Here is a 16,075-nt window from a genome sequence, read left to right as displayed (position 1 = left end):
TGCTCATTATAAATTGCTCAGTCTCAGGTTTTCTGTTATAGCAGCATAAAATGGACTAAAACAGACACTATCTTGATTTATAGCTCTTTGCAATTATGTTTAATTATTTTGGAAATTTTGTTGCATTCACTGGTTTACCCTAGTGTATTAGTCCATTCTCACAATGCTATGAAACATTGAACTGCCTGAGACTCCGTAATTTATAAAGAAAAGAAGTTAAATTGAATCACAGTTCTGTAGGGCTGGGGAGGCCTCAGGAAACTTACAATCATGGCAGAAGGGGAAGCAAACATGTTATTTTTCACATGGCAGCAGGAAGGAGAAATGCCAAACAAAGAGGGAAAAGCCCCTTATAAAACCATCAGATCTCCTGAGAACACACTCACTATCATAATAACAGCAGCATGGGAGTAACTGCCCCAATGATTCAATTATCTTCCACTGAGTCCCTCCCAGGACACGTGGGAATTACGGGAACCTCAGTTCAAGATGAGATTTCAGTCGGGACACAGTGAAACCATACCATTCTGCCCCTGGCCCCTCCTAAATCTCATGTCCTCACATTTCAAAACACAATCATGCCTTCCCAAGAGTCTCCCAAAGTCTTAATTCATTTCAGCATTAACTAAAAAGTTCATAGTCCAAAGTCCATTCTGAGACAAGGCAAGTCCCTTCTGCCAATGAGCCTGTAAAATTGAAAGCAAGCTAATTATTTCCTAGATACAATAGGGGTACAGGCATTGGGTAAATACAGCCATTTCAAATGGGAGTGATTGGTCAAAACAAAGGGGCTACAAGCCCCATGCAAATCTGACATCCAGTAGGCACTCAAATCTTAAAGCTCCAAAATGACCTCCTTTGACTCTATGCCTCATATCCTGCTCACACTGATGCAAGAGGTGGGCTCCCATGACCTTGGACAGCTCCACTTCTGTGGCTTTGCAGGGTACAACCCCCTTCCTGGCTGCTTTCACAGACTGGCATTGAGTGTGTGCTGATTTTCCAGGTGTACGGTGCAAGCCATCGGTGGATCTCCCATGCTGGGGTCTGAAGGATGGTGACCCTCTTATCACAGCTCTGCTAGGCAGTGCCCCAGTGAGGAGTCTGTGTGGGGACTCTGACCCTACATTTTCCTTCTGCACTGCCCTAGCAGAGATTCTTCATGAGGTTTCTGCCCCTGCAGCTAACTTCTGGCTTGATATCCAGGAATTTCCATAGATCCTCTGAAATCTAGGTGGAAATTCCCAAACCTCAGTTCTTGCCTTGTGTGCACCCACAGTTCTAACCCCACATGTAAGCCACCAAGGCTTGAGGCTTGCACCCTTTGAAGCAACAGCCTGAGCTGTACATTGTCCCCTTTTAGCCATGGCTGGAGCTGAAGCAGCTGGGATGCAGGGCACAATATCTCTAAGCTGCATAGAGCAGGGGGCCCTGGGCCTGGCCCACACAACCATTTTTTTCTTCTAGGCCTCTGGGCCTGTGATGGTAGGGGCTGCCATGAAGGTCTCTGACATGCCCTGGAGTTGATTAACTGGTGTTAACTGGTGATTAACATTCAGTTCCTCATTACGCATGCCAGTTTCTGCAGAGGGCCTGAATTTCTCCCTAGAAAAATGGATTTTTCTTTTCTATCAGATTATGAGCCTGCAAATTTTCAAACTTTTATGCTCTGATTCCTCTTGAACAGTTTGCTGCTTAGAAATTTCTTCCACCAGATACCTTAAATCATCTCTTTTTAGTTCTAAGTTCCACAGATCTCTAGGGCAGGGGCAAAATGCCACCAGTCTCTTTGCATAGCAAGAGTGATCTTTACTCCGGTTTCAAACACGTTCCTCTTCTCCATCGGAGACCACCTCAAGCCTGGAATTCTTTGTCCTTATCACTATCAGCATTTTGGTCCAAGTCATTCAACAAGTCTCTAGGCAGTTTCAAAGTTTCAAACATCTTCCGGTCTTTTGAGTCCTCCAAATTGCTAGGAAGTTCCAAACTTTTTGACATTTTTCCATCTTCTTGTGAGCCCTCCAAACTGACCTCCACCTGTTACCCACTCCCAAAGTCACTTCCACATTTTTGGGTGTCTTTACAGCAGTGCTCCACTGCCTCAGTACCAATTTAGTGTATTAGTCTGTTCTCACACTGCTATAAAGCACTGCCTGAGACTGGGTAATTTATAAAGGAAAGAGGTTTAATTGACTCACAGTTCTTCAGAGCTGGGAAAGCCTCAGGAAACTTACAATCAAGGCAAACGGGGGAGCAAACATGTCCTTCTTCACATGGTGGCAGGAAGAAGTGCCAAACAAAGAGGAAAAAGCCCGTTATAAAACCATCAGATCTAGCGAGAACTCACTAGCACAAGTACTACAGCATGGGAATAACAGCTTCATGACTCAGTTACCTCTCACTGGGTCCCTCCCATGACATGTGGGGATTATGGGAACTACAATTCAAGATGAGATTTTGGTGGGGACACAGCCAAACCATGTCACCTAGATTACCTCTTAGCTAACCCTTGGCTTTGCCCACACCTCTCACCAGAAGCTTTTTAAATCCAAGTCCTGGTTAGAAATGTTTCATGCAATTAATGATGCTTATAATTATATAATAATCTAAGTAAATAAATATTTAGTGTGTTCAGGGGAAATGCACTTTCCCAGCTTTTAATTTCTATGAAATATTTCCTGAGTCTTAGATGAGCTTCACATTCTCTTGGGAATATGTACACATGACTTATTCATACATTTGCAAATGTAGAAATTGGCTTACCTGCAATCAGCATGAGTTCCGTCTCACCCTTCCATTCTTCAAGACTGTCTACATGAGGAGGTTGTCTAAATAAGGTTTTATCTAGGAATAGTACACATCTGACAATTCTGTAGTCCACTTAGCAAACGCTTTTGGTTTCCACACTAAACTATGATCTCCAAAATTGATATGTGGGCTTCCACATACTATGTACAGTATTAGCTTTCTCAATTACCTAAAACATAGGTGCAGAAGAGGGATTCTATTAATTGGAGGACACCTCAAAATCTCCAATAACATTGTAAATAGCATTAAAATAAAATTAAAGAAGTGGTAAAATAAATTTATTATGCCAGTGTTTTATAGCATAAGACAGATTATTCATCACATTGTCAATATGCATACTGAAAATTGTTTAATAAACAGTTTCTAAACTTGTGCTATTCATTTAGTAGGCATATTGAGATTATCATTTAAGTGACTCATACCAATACTTTTTATTACCAGCTAAAGAAAATTTCAGTTTAAATATTTCATATAATAAATTCATGTAATAAAACTCAGTGTGTTGACCTTTTCAACTTAACTCCTCTACCAACAACAGCAAAATGTTGGGGTGAGGAAAAAACTTCCCCTTTGCCCTCTGAAGGCTCACTGAAAAATCAATGGGTGAGAAGCAGACAAGCAAAGGCATATACATATATGAATGTACACAACCAGAATCACGGGTTAATTACCCCCAACCTCAATGGGGTGCAGAAACTTATATACATTTTCCCATAGGGGAGGGAGGAGATGGAAAATGTAGAGGATTCTGATGAGGTGCAGGAAATAATTATTCAGGAGAATGAATAGATAAGAGAGATAGAAACTAACTTGTAAATAATTGGAATGACCCCAAGAGGCAGATATTATCTTGTGAAAATAAGTTCCATCCAGGTGTGGTTGCATTCTTTACTCTTCTTTAGTGAAATTATGAGATTTCAAAGAAGGGATAGAAGAAAATTGTGTTTCCCTTGGTAAAAGATTTCTTGGTCAAATAAAGACATTCCAGAAAAAGTGTCCCTCCTTGAGCTTGTGGGGGAAGAGAGGGAAACAAGTCAAAGTTAGAGGGATCCTGAGATTTATTTCTCAGGCCTTTTGATGTTCAAAAGAGCTCAACATGCCCAAGTGCCATATTTTGAGTAATCATTTTATGGACTCCAACAGAAGCTATTTAGTGGAAATCTGATTATTCAATATCGTATTGGAAGATAACCTCTCAGAGATAAGTGATAATAGCTATAACATTTCCTACTCTCTGTGGAGTTTTGATTTTTTGTTGTTATTGCTTCTGTTGATTTAGTTCTTCATAAAGCATATATTACTACTAGGTCAGAAAGCACTGATCAGAAAAAATAAAAGAAGATAAGAAACTTATTCTGTCAGCTACACACCACATAGAAAACCTCAATCAACAGGTCTTTTGAAAATAAGCATAGCCTATTGGAAGCAGAGGCTTTGCTGCTAGAATCTTTTTGAAGGAGATGAGGCACAAGATACAATTGTAAAGAGCTTACTTGAGCTAAAGTAAGGACAGCTGCCTGGGAAACACTTGTATGTTGACTTGGAAAGTGTTTTGTTAATCCTTCGTTAAAGCACGTTTTTAAAGGTAAAAGAGAATAAGGAGTGAGTTGATACAAAGTTGTTTGATAAGAATTTTTATTAATTTACAGAAATAACATTGACTAGTGATTGGCTATACATTGTTGAACTATAAGGTTATTTATGTATTTTTATGAAATAACATTGATTAGTGATTGGACATACATTGTTGAATCTCAAGGTTATGAGTTCTGGTGCCCAGCATATGGCATTTTATGGCTACCTAGTGTTCGTTAATCTAGTGCCCACATAGTGAGTGGTTTCAAAAGATTCTAGCTCAAGGGAGTGAGGTATGACTGCTGTCACATGCTATCACATTTTAATGCCTCTCTGCGCCTGATAATTAAAGAATGCTTGCATTACTCAGATAAAAATTCTTTTCTTTCTCAATTTCAATTTCATCTTATTCTGTTTCCTTATCTGTGAAATGAGTAATAATTCTTAACTAATAGGAATGACAGTGACTAAAGGTGCAGGACTAAAACTGTTAGGGAATTTCATATTTAAATATAATAGGCTGGGCACAGTGGCTTATGTCTATAATCCCAGCACTTTGGGAGGCTGAGGCAGGTGGATCACTTGAAGCCAGTAGTTGAAGTTCAGCCTGGCCTACATGGCAAAACCCCATCTTTACTAGAGATAAAAAAAAATTAGCCAGAAATGGGATACCTATAATCCCAGCTACCCAGGCATTAGGTGAGGCAACTGAGGTCTCACTGTTCAGATGTGATGATCTGGTAAGTTTCAGTTCCTTGATACTACTTGGGAGGTATGGTGGTTAGTTTCCTGAGAAAGGAACTCAGAGAAGACAAAAGCAATTTTCTCAACTTTTAAGATTTGGAGGGTCAATTTCTATCTTTGTTCAAAAGATACCATAAACATCAGTTCTATGAAATGATTTGGCTAGTTTCAAAATACAAAAGTTAAAAAAATGGAAAAAATGAGATTTATTGAGTCGACATATTCTGAAAAATAACGCATTTTTAATCTGCAAAGTATTTTTCTAAATTTTTTACTATAGAATATAGATAACTCAAAATACAGCATACAAGAAATGCTCTCATTCTAACTTGGATGTGAAGCAACTTTCTAACGGGAAGTAGAAATTTACATAAATATTAATAGAAGAACAGTTAAGGTATCAGATATCTAAACTCTCTTTTTGTTAATGGTTTAAACGATTCCGTGATGGTCAGAAAATTAATTAAACAACTCCAACACAGGAAAATTTCATGTTTGTTTGTATATTTTGTTTTGGTATAGATACAAATGATTGTTTTCTGGTAAAAATAATAAGCCCCCCAAATTTATCACCCTCAGGTATATTAATCACTTTTCCACCAAGCAAGCAATCTTACCTTTTTAAATTAATTTGCTGATTAACATGTAACTCCACAAATGCTATAGAACACGTATTTTGGTGTTAGAAATAGAGGGTAAAAAGAAACTTCCATCTATTGCATTCAAAAAGCCAAAAGACAGAGTAGGATAAACAGAAATTCCAAAAACAAACCTTCACTGTGTAAAAATATATTAAGCCTTATTTGAAACAAATTGATTTATTTTGTGAAAAGAACAAAGGAGAGAATTGACTAAATCAAAAAGATTAAATGTTAATTCACTTGGTACTTAAAAGGGAATTCTACACACCACATTTCTCTTGTGGTCTTATTAACACTACTGCAGGCCAAATACAATATCCATGTATCATCAAAGAATTTACAAGCATATTCAGGTCTCTCTGATTTATCAACCACATTTCTCATTGAATAATCATTTTTTCATTACACATATGAATTAGTTGCAAGTTAAAGTTGATTTTGTTAGTCTTTTATTCCATCTAGTTTCTTGATAATTGTTACTTTGACTGCACTTGGCACATCTTCTCTGAAAAATTATGTACAACTCATGATTTTTATATAGCTATGCTGATATTTTCTGTACTTTCTGATTAGAATTATTATAATAATTCAATTTATCAAAGTTATGCTTCCATGTAATTTAAAGAGACAAATATTTTATAAGGTTTATCAAAAAAATAAAGCAGGCTATAGGCATCTTCAGTTTTTCATTTCTTATTTTCTCTTCCTCAGTTAACTGTTTTCAAATCTACTAGCTTAGTTCTTGTGATTTACTTCCATGTCTCCAGAGGACATGCATATTGGTCCTTCAGGCATTATCTATTGACTTTTCACCATAGAAGCTGAAGATTTAACTTTCTTTCTTTCCCACAGCCCCAGTACACAGACATAAATTGTCTACCTATGATCCTCCATAAGTGAACATATAATGGTATTGGTGAGGCTAATATTGACTATCGAGATTAAAAGGTAGTAACTTCTATTCACAAAACAGCCACACAGTAGATAGGCTTACTTGGTCATATCTGCATATGTTTAATTTCCCTTGCATTTAATACATGTTTTATAGCTTCTTTCACTTAACTTTCTGTGTACCAATACTCCAGTCACAAATTATTTACTATTCGCTAAATCTTATATTTAGGTGTTCATTTACATCAGCTAATTAACAACTTTCTTCTTAAAGAAGTCTTTCCTAAAGTCTTTTGATCTGCTGCAATGCCCTCTACACTTGTTATCCATGTGCATATCTGGACATTATCACCTTTCTCTCTTCCTGGGGTGTTGGTCTACCTCACTTCTCTGCTAGATTTTTCATTTTCTGTAGCCTGCATCATATCAGCCAGATTTCTCAAGAGAAATAGAAACAGTAGGGTGTGTTTGTGGTTGTGTGTGTGTGGGAGTTCAGTCAGGCTGGTGGGAAAAATTTTAAGATGAAGTTATAGGATATAGAGACAAATCATTTTGGAAGGCTGGAAGGTTTTGCAAAAATGTGAAGATAGGGTTATGGCTGAAAGCAGCCTAATCCTACCTTGAGTAAACAGCTTAAAGTAGGTACAAAGGAATGTAGAGTAGTTTATCTGAATAGCTCGTTTACTCATGTGGTCCTAAGACCAACATTTGATAAATTGCAGGTGCATAATTGCTCTCTACTTGGGGGATAGGCAACCAGGTCAATTACCCTCTAGTGGTGTTTACTCAAGACCTTTGTCATTTAATCTATACTGAATAAAAAAGAGCTTCGCTGGCTGAACAGGGTGGTGGCTGCTACTCTTTACAGCACCTTCCTTGATGTCTGTGAGGGGCCCGGACCCTAAGCTGAACTGACAGGCAGAATATCTGTGTCAGTGTACGTCATTCATCCATCGTGGGGTCAGGGTCTGCAGAACTGACTCCACAGCTGTAATGTGTGTGTGTGTATGTGTATGTGTGTGTGTGTGTATGTGTGTGTTTAGACAGAATGAGATCCATCTATCTTCTGTCATGATTTATTTTAAGGAATTGGTTCATGCAGTTATAAAGGCTGAAAAGTCCCAGAATCTGCCATCTGCAAGCTAGAAACTCATGAAAGCCAGTCGTTTAATTTACTCCCCATCTAAGGACTGAGAACTAGTGTCACAGGATCATTAAGGCATCTTTTCACCAGCTAGAAACCTCTGTGGCCTGTGGCACCTCTGCTTGGATTTTGCCTGTGTCCACTGGGCTAGTTCTGCCCACCTGGCCTTGCAGGCTACTCTCAGCTCACACTACCAACTTAGATCCCCTGTCTGCCAAGGGTGAGCCAGGCACAGAGTGATGAGGGGTGTGTGAGCAAGCAAGCATGGGGTCCAGCCACTGTGCACAGCCAAGTGCACTGGCTGTGGTGGGGTTGGCAGCTCCAGGCCCCAGCACAGGCACTGGCTCCAATGTGAGGTTGTGGCTGGACCAGACGTACTGCAAGTGGCTTCTGCTGCCGGCACAAGCATCTGGACAAGGGGAATGTGATGGCACCCAAAAGCTCAGAGATGCCAGGATCTGCAGAGTTCCAAAGAGGGTGTTACAGTGTGTCACAGCCTTGGCTTAGGAAGCCCTGAGGTCTGGGGTCCCAGAAGGGCCACAATTCTTCTCTCCTTCTTGTTGCCCACAACATGGCAAGTGGTGGTGGTGGGGTGGTGTTTTAGCTCTGTTTGCGTTACAGCTCTTTTAGTTCCACCATTTGGTGGGTCCCAAGTTTTTATCCTGCGACCAGGAAGAATGAGGTAAGCAGAAAACTGGAGGGTGAGCAAGATGAAGAGAAGCTTCACCAAGCAACAGACAGCTCTCAAAGAGGGCAGCTCCAATCTGTGGGCAGGTCATCCTAGCAAGAGTATAAGTGTGGCTGAGCCTGGGGTTTTTATGTTTCCAAAATGGAGGAAGCATGTGGTGATGCGTCTATGGGCAGCCACCAGTGGATCTGATTGGCTGATTGGTCATCAATGAAGTTCTCATTCTGAGCCATGGACTTCACCCAGGACTGGCAGCCTGGCCCCTAGGCTTCAGGCCCTCATTGGCCTGAAGTCGAGGTTTCACCAGGGACCCACTCCTTCCCACCTAGGAACCTGTCTGCTTTAACATGCCATCCATGGTGCCCAGGCTGTCCACACAGAGAGGAGTCTACAGGCCTGTTGCTGAGCCACCCTCAGCCCCTTTGGCCCCACTCCTGTGCTCTTCAGTGCTCAAAGTCCAGAGGGAGTTAAGATGACAGGGCCTGGTATGTCAGCATGCCCTGAGCTCATGCACACCTGGCCAGGTTTTGACAGCACTCAGACTTGGCCACAACTTTGCTCTGCTCCAGAGCAGGTACTGGGAGTGGGGAGAGGCCAGGGAGAGGGAGCAGGCACTTTCAAGCCTGCAGAGGCGGGGGGACTTCCTGGGCCTCTGAGAGGACAGGGATAGCTGGGTCTGGAACTGCAGCTGGGTGGCTGTAGCTGCACCCAGGAGCATGGGGCCCCACCCCGCCAACTCAGTAGTTGAGGGGGTTCCCACCTAGTCCTAGACCTGATTGCACCTCCCCTGCTGCAGCTGGTGTCCACACAGCAGCTGCTCCAGACGGGCTGCTGCTGCCATCACTAGGAGAACTGATTATATAAATTTCAGTCAGAGGTTTGGAAAATATGAGATGGGATATCCCAGCTCAGTCAGGAAGCAGGGGGAAAAGGGGTGAATTCCTCCTTCCTTCACATTTTGTGAAAGTGGTTGATGCCCAACCACTTTGGGGAGGGCACTCTATTTTACTAAGGCCACCAACTCAAATGCTAATATCATCCAGAACCTACTGTCACAGACATACCCAGAAACAGTACATAATCTGGGTACTCTCTGGCTTACTTAACACACAAAGTTTATTGCAGCACTATTCACAATAGCCAAGATATGAAACCAATCTAAGTACTCATCAATGGAAGAATGGATAAAGAAAATATGGTGTATATATACACAATAGAATACTATTCAGCCATAAAAACAATGAAGTCCTGTTATGTTCAACAACATGAATGGAACTAGAGGTAACTGTATTAAGTAGAATAAATGAGGTGGAGAAAGACAAATGTTACATGTTCTCACTTCATATGTGAGAGATATAAAAGTTGATATCATTCAGGTAGAGAGTAGAATTATGGTTACCAGAGGCTGAGAGGGGTGGGGTGAAGAGTGGCTGGTTAATGGGTATAAACATACAGTCACATAGAAGAAGTAAGTCCTGGTATTTGATAGCACAGTAGATTGAATATAGTTAATAATAATTTATTGTACATGTCAAAGTAGGTTGGAGAGATTTGAAATGTTCACAACACAAATGAATGATAAATATTTAAGGTAATGAATATCCTAATTATCTTGATTTAATCATTATGTATTGTATGCATGTATCAATATATCATATGTACTTCATACATTTGTACGGTAATTATGTATTAATTTCAAAAATAGTTAACAATCACAATATTATTCTCAATATATTCTCTCCTCAAAAAAGGATACGTGGAATGACAAATGTTTGATACATCGAAACCTGAAAATACTTTCATTTTATGCTAATACATGATTACTAGTTTAGATGACTGTAATATTTAGATGGAAAATAATTTATCTTCAAAATAGTAAAGGCATTAATTCTTCATTGTTAATTACTTTTGGCTTTCTATTTTGTTGTTCAGAAATATAAGGTTATTTTTATTTATCTTTTTATATGATCCATATTTTATCTCTCTCTCTCTCTCTGTCTGTACTTCCCTCCTTCATTCTCTCAAATTGCAGGTTATTCTTTTTCTCTCCAGTGTGCTAAACTTTCTTTACATCCTGCCCCAGAAAAAGTCTATATTCTTGCCCAGGTTTAGGGCCTCAGTGGACCCTGAATTAGGAAATGTTCTTTAGTCCTGACCTATTTTCATGATCTCTTTAAGGGTTTTCTACACTGTTTTCTTTTTGGAAACAATGTATATGTTTATACTTAATCTGTTCAGTTGCTCCTCCCTTTGTCTTCTATTCTCCACGTCTCTGACTCTCTAAGTTATGTCTACAACTTTGTCTTCCAAACATTCAAATATATATATATATATATATCACAATCATGTTTTTAATTTCTATTTTTTCTTTAAATATCCCTTTTTATAGTATCCTGCTTTATATCATGGAGTCAATATTTTCATTAACTTTCTGTTTTCTGTTATTGTTTCCAAAGAGCAAAAGTTGATAGGAATGGTGCATTAAGGAGGGGCCTCACTGACAGTCTCTTCAGTATTTCATTTTGGGCTGGTCAGTTTCTCTGGGAACTACTCCCGAAAGGTCTTTGTTTGATAGTAGAGGACAGGGTGAAAATAAAGATGGGCATCGGCTTTCAGTTTGCATGCATAATGAAGATTTCTGCTTTTGGCCTGTTACCTCTGCCTACAAAAGTGTCTGAATTCCCCTCATTAGTAAGTCCTATTCTTTATCATCTCCAGAGAACAAATTGGCATTCTTCTGTCTGTTTGAGGGACTGTTAGATATGTGGCTGAATGCAGTGGAGGAAGAAACTCAGGATGCTGCTCATTCTTGAATAGGTTTTAAGTGACTATCCTAATTTTGTGACCCCTGGGTTATCACTACTTTCAGAGGTATCAGATGCTTTTAATTTATGAATCTTGTAAGTATTCTGTATTATAAATATATACACTTGATTATTAATCTTCCCCACTGCCAATTTAGAGTTTCCATTTTATAGCTTCTTATTTCACTACTAATTTATTTACTTTTCATTGTTCAACATTTCATTACTTTTTAAACAATCATTCCTTGAAGATAAGAAATTTGTCTTAAAGATCAACGTTTATTTTACTCTCAAAAGCAACTCTAGTTTTGTGATACGTTAAGATTATATAGTTTGTGGAGGAGGTCCATTTTAAAAAAGAATAGATTGGAAATGCCTCATAGAGTAACTCTGTGGTTTTATTTTACCCACAGGACTATGGTTAAATATGTGGGAAAGAACTACAAGACAGTTGTTAAAAGTATGAAAAAGACAGTTGCTAAATGTATGAAAGACCTTTTTTACCTTAAGTATTGGCATATTCCACACGTCTGTACTACTCTTGAGTGAGATCGCTTAAGAATGAATATGACTTGAACTCATTCATGTTTAGAGAGGATGTCAAATTGAGAACCAGGTGTATCTACCGACACTAAAAATGACCCTAAAGTAAATTGGTTGAAGAAATTAGATCTCAAAGATTCTTGGTGAATTTTTAAGTCTTCATCCGTATATCCATATTCAAAGGAGATGACAGAAGCCAAAATAAAAGAATTATGGGCTGACAGGACAACTGGAATAAAATAAGTATCAGTTTCATTAAAAAGGGCTAACTTGAAGATAAATCTTTTGAAGATAAATTTTAACTCCAGCTCTTTAGAGGATCTAAAGTGACCTTAATGGACAGTGGAAAAATCACAACATAGAATTCCTCGAATAAAAATTTATTGACTTTAAATAAAAATAAATAAATAAATAAAATAGAAATAAAATAGGAAATTTCATACAGAATCTTGAAAGCAGTTCATGCAATTTATATGCCCTAAAGTTTAAGATTAACTAGCTTCTTGATAAATGTATTTCTGATTCTAGTGTCAATTGTTTTGGGAGGACGATGAATTAGATACTTATTTTCAGCTTGCCCTCATTATTCAGAAGTCTGATTTGAATCACTTTGTAAGTGTGCTCACTCAAAAATATCATGTTTTGAAACCGTTCATTTTTTGTATTATTTTTGTGGTTATTGGATGTTAACATATAACTAGAATATAATTTTAATGGCCTTAGGCCTTTACATAACACCTAAAATAAATTTAGCCTCATTTCCTCTATCATATATGCAAACTACTTTCAGCATGGTAAAACTTATTGTCTCACAGAATACAAGTAAGTATCAAGCCCATACAGTTACACAAATATACATAATACACGAGTGTATAAATGCCAAAGAGAAAAAAAAATATGAAAATGAGGAAAAGGAAAAACTTGCAGAGAAGGTATAATTTTAAAGGGATCCAATACATCTAAAAAATGTGGTATTTAACAATCAGTCAATTGGTTTCTAGACATAAGCAATTCCATGAGAAACAATAGTAAGTGTAAAGGCCCTAAGGCAGGAGCTATTTGATGTATTCCAGAGACAGTGAGGAAGTCAATGTAGATGAAGAGCAGTAGCAAGCATGTCTCAAATTAGAGAAGGCAAGATCAGAGTTGTAAGAACAGGGGCAGAAGGGCAAATATGTGGCATCATCTATGTAGCATAAGTGTAGGCTATTCTATGGATTTTGGCTTTGAGACATACTGTTAACTATTTAAGGGTTTGTTCATAGATTAAACATTTAATTTGAGATATTTGTCATGAATAATTCCAAGATTTTTGAAGAAGTGTGTCCAAAGTCATGCAAAGGAAGACAGAATATGTGTGTATAGATGAGAAAATGAATTAAAAAAATTAGAAAAGAAAATTAAGTGACATATTTGGAACGATTAGTAAAATGACTAGCACAGAAAGAAGCAAAACTATTATACTTGTGGCATAAATAAAAATGAACATAAACATAAATATGAATAAAATTGCTTAGCTCCATAAAAAAGTAACAAATTTAAATAAGCACAAAATATGTCATTTTCAAATAAGACAAAATATTATATATCTCCACATGAAGTTATGTGGACTTATCTTGAAATCTTTTATCTTTTCATCTTTATTTGAAATTTAGAAATTCTAATTCTAATTCTTACATGTATTTCTTCTTTAGAAAAAGCTTACTGATTTCTGTAGGTTAATAGGAACCCTCTCTCTCTCTCTCTGTCTCTCTTTCTTTTTCTATAAACACATATAAAATACACACAAATATTTTATTTGTATATGCATGTACCAATAAATTATATGGTTTCATCTTAAAGTGTCAAAAAAGCTGCAGTGAATTTTAATAAAATTAGATGTTTACTATTTATTTTATTTTATTTTAAATTGACAATAGTTGTATATATTTATGGGGCACAATGTATTGATTTGATACATGTAAGTATGGTGAAATAATCTAATCAGGCTAACTAACATGTACATCACTTCACATAGTTATCATTTATTTGTAGTCAGGGCATTAAAAACCCACTTTAATTATTTTGAAATACACTATAATATATTCAGTAACCATAAATATAATTTAGTATTATAGTATAGTTAACTATAATTTAACTAAAATTATTAACTATAGTCACTATGCTGTGCAATACATAAACAGAACTTATTTCTCCACAGGACAATAATGCAAGTTTGTTAAAACAATTTTTGCTGAAACACCCCCCAAAACCAAAAACAAATATTTAACTACATGGATATTGGGAGTAACAACAAACTCATATAATGTAGAAGACCATAGAATAATTTGTACAAATTGAAAGATGATACGGGAACTTGACAATGACATTGCCTTTAATGTTAAACATGATGCAGAATTCAATAAAGATTATGGAAAGGTTGTTTTAATTTCAGCAGAGATGGAAGGATTTGGACATATTGTTTGGTACTGTCATATGAGATACAAAGTCAGAAGAGGGAAAATAATAAAGACCAATGAAATTTAGAACATTATACACTTTTTGAATTTTAGGAAAAAAATACTGCCAACATAAATCAGAAAAAGAGCATTAAAAAACCTATTTATATTATTATTTCACAATTACAAAATGGAATAGGACTATCTGTGCATGAAAATATGTCAAGAAAGTGATTCAATCTACAAAAAGAAAACACGCTAACTTTATATAATTTGTCAGAAAAGTGGCATACTAAAGACAATAGAATTGTATACTTTGAAAAAAGATATTCAAGAAAAAAGAAAGAAGACATTATTACTTTCAAGGAAACCGAAACAATTCCTGGAGGTATTATGGATGAAACAAAGCTTCGTGTTGTGTTCTAGATTTAGAAACTGACAGAAGCACTTTGAATTTGACTCAGTTTTATAATATACTGCAGCTGAAAAACACTGAGTTGTCACAAATGTAAAAATTTGTACTGAATTTTTATTGTATATAATAAAAAAGTTTGGTTGGGAGAAATAAAAAAAAAACTCAACAAGTTAAATATAAATTTAGCCAGATCTGAAATTATCAAAAAAGTTAAAATTTGTGCAACATTATTATTCATGTTTTTTGACTTCCCATAATTATCTTAAATATGTTAAGAAATGTTGACATCTACACAAGATATAAGTTAATATTTCATATTGGTAAAGACGGTATATGTCAAAAAATTATTTGACGTGACCCAGACAATAGTACATTTGATAACACAAGGCAAGAAAATTTTTATCACTCATGATAAAGGAAATGATATGGTGGTAGATAATTCTCTTGAATATTTTACTTCACCCTAAATGTTTTAAAAATAGGATTTTTGTTTACTTCTCTGAAACATATTACATAGCTTTTATTTAATTGGCATAGAGAACAAATTTAAGACACAGTACCTAATTAGGTGAATTAATTAAAATTCCACATGAATCCTTTAATTTCTTTTTTAATGAAAACTCTACCATAAAGAAAAACATAATTATTTAGTTATACTTTGCTCTAAAATTGGTCTATTATTATTTGGTTTTCTTACAATGAAACCAGAAATATATATAATAAAATACATGAAGCCGGGCGCGGTGGCTCACGCCTGTAATCCCAGCACTTTGGGAGGTCGAGGCAGGCAGATCACCTTGGGTTAAGAGTTTGAGAACAGCCTGGCCAACATGGTGAAAACCTGTCTCCACTAAAAATACAAAAATTTTCCGGGCGTGGTAGCGGGCGCCTGTAATCCCAGCTACTAGGGAGGCTGAGGCAGGAGAATTGCTTAAACCCGGGGGGGCGGATGTTGCAGTGATCTGAGAAGCTGAGATTGTGCCACTGCACTCCAGCCTGGGTGGCAAAAGTGAAACTCGGTCTTGGAAAAAAACAAACAAACAAAAAAAGCATGAATGATGAGGAAAAAGTGATCAGTACAGTGAATGAAAGAACTGAGGAAAAAATAAAGGGACACATTATCTGTAGCTTGAATAATCAATTTTCAGGGGAAAAATGCTCCTTTATAAGATTAATCATAAGACCTAGCCTTGTGAAGCTATATTGAATATCAAATATAAAGAAATAGTAGCATTCAGGCAAAGAAAATAAAATTTTCCTCAAAGTCTTTTTTTGGTAGTTTTAGGTGTCAGAAAAGCAGAAAAAAAAATTTCCTAAATCAAATAAACAACTACTAGAACCGAGTAAATTTAAACTTTACATAATACAAAGTTAATGTACAAAA

General features: G+C 36.8%; 1 protein-coding gene and 1 non-coding gene across 5 annotated transcripts in view; both read left to right on the top strand.

Annotated features, from left to right (window-relative positions):
* Nucleotides 1-16,075, top strand: part of LOC129143984 (uncharacterized) — a 320,066-nt gene that overhangs the window by 249,952 nt on the left and 54,039 nt on the right. The gene's annotated exons all lie outside the window — the stretch shown is intronic.
* Nucleotides 11,634-11,748, top strand: LOC112209348 (small nucleolar RNA SNORA18). Its single transcript, XR_002944089.1, has one exon. It is a non-coding gene; the product is annotated as a small nucleolar RNA SNORA18 (small nucleolar RNA).

Source organism: Pan troglodytes, chromosome 4 (assembly GCF_028858775.2).
Source record: "Pan troglodytes isolate AG18354 chromosome 4, NHGRI_mPanTro3-v2.0_pri, whole genome shotgun sequence".
Lineage (NCBI taxonomy): Eukaryota > Metazoa > Chordata > Mammalia > Primates > Hominidae > Pan > Pan troglodytes.
This window is presented reverse-complemented; position numbering and strand designations above follow the sequence as displayed.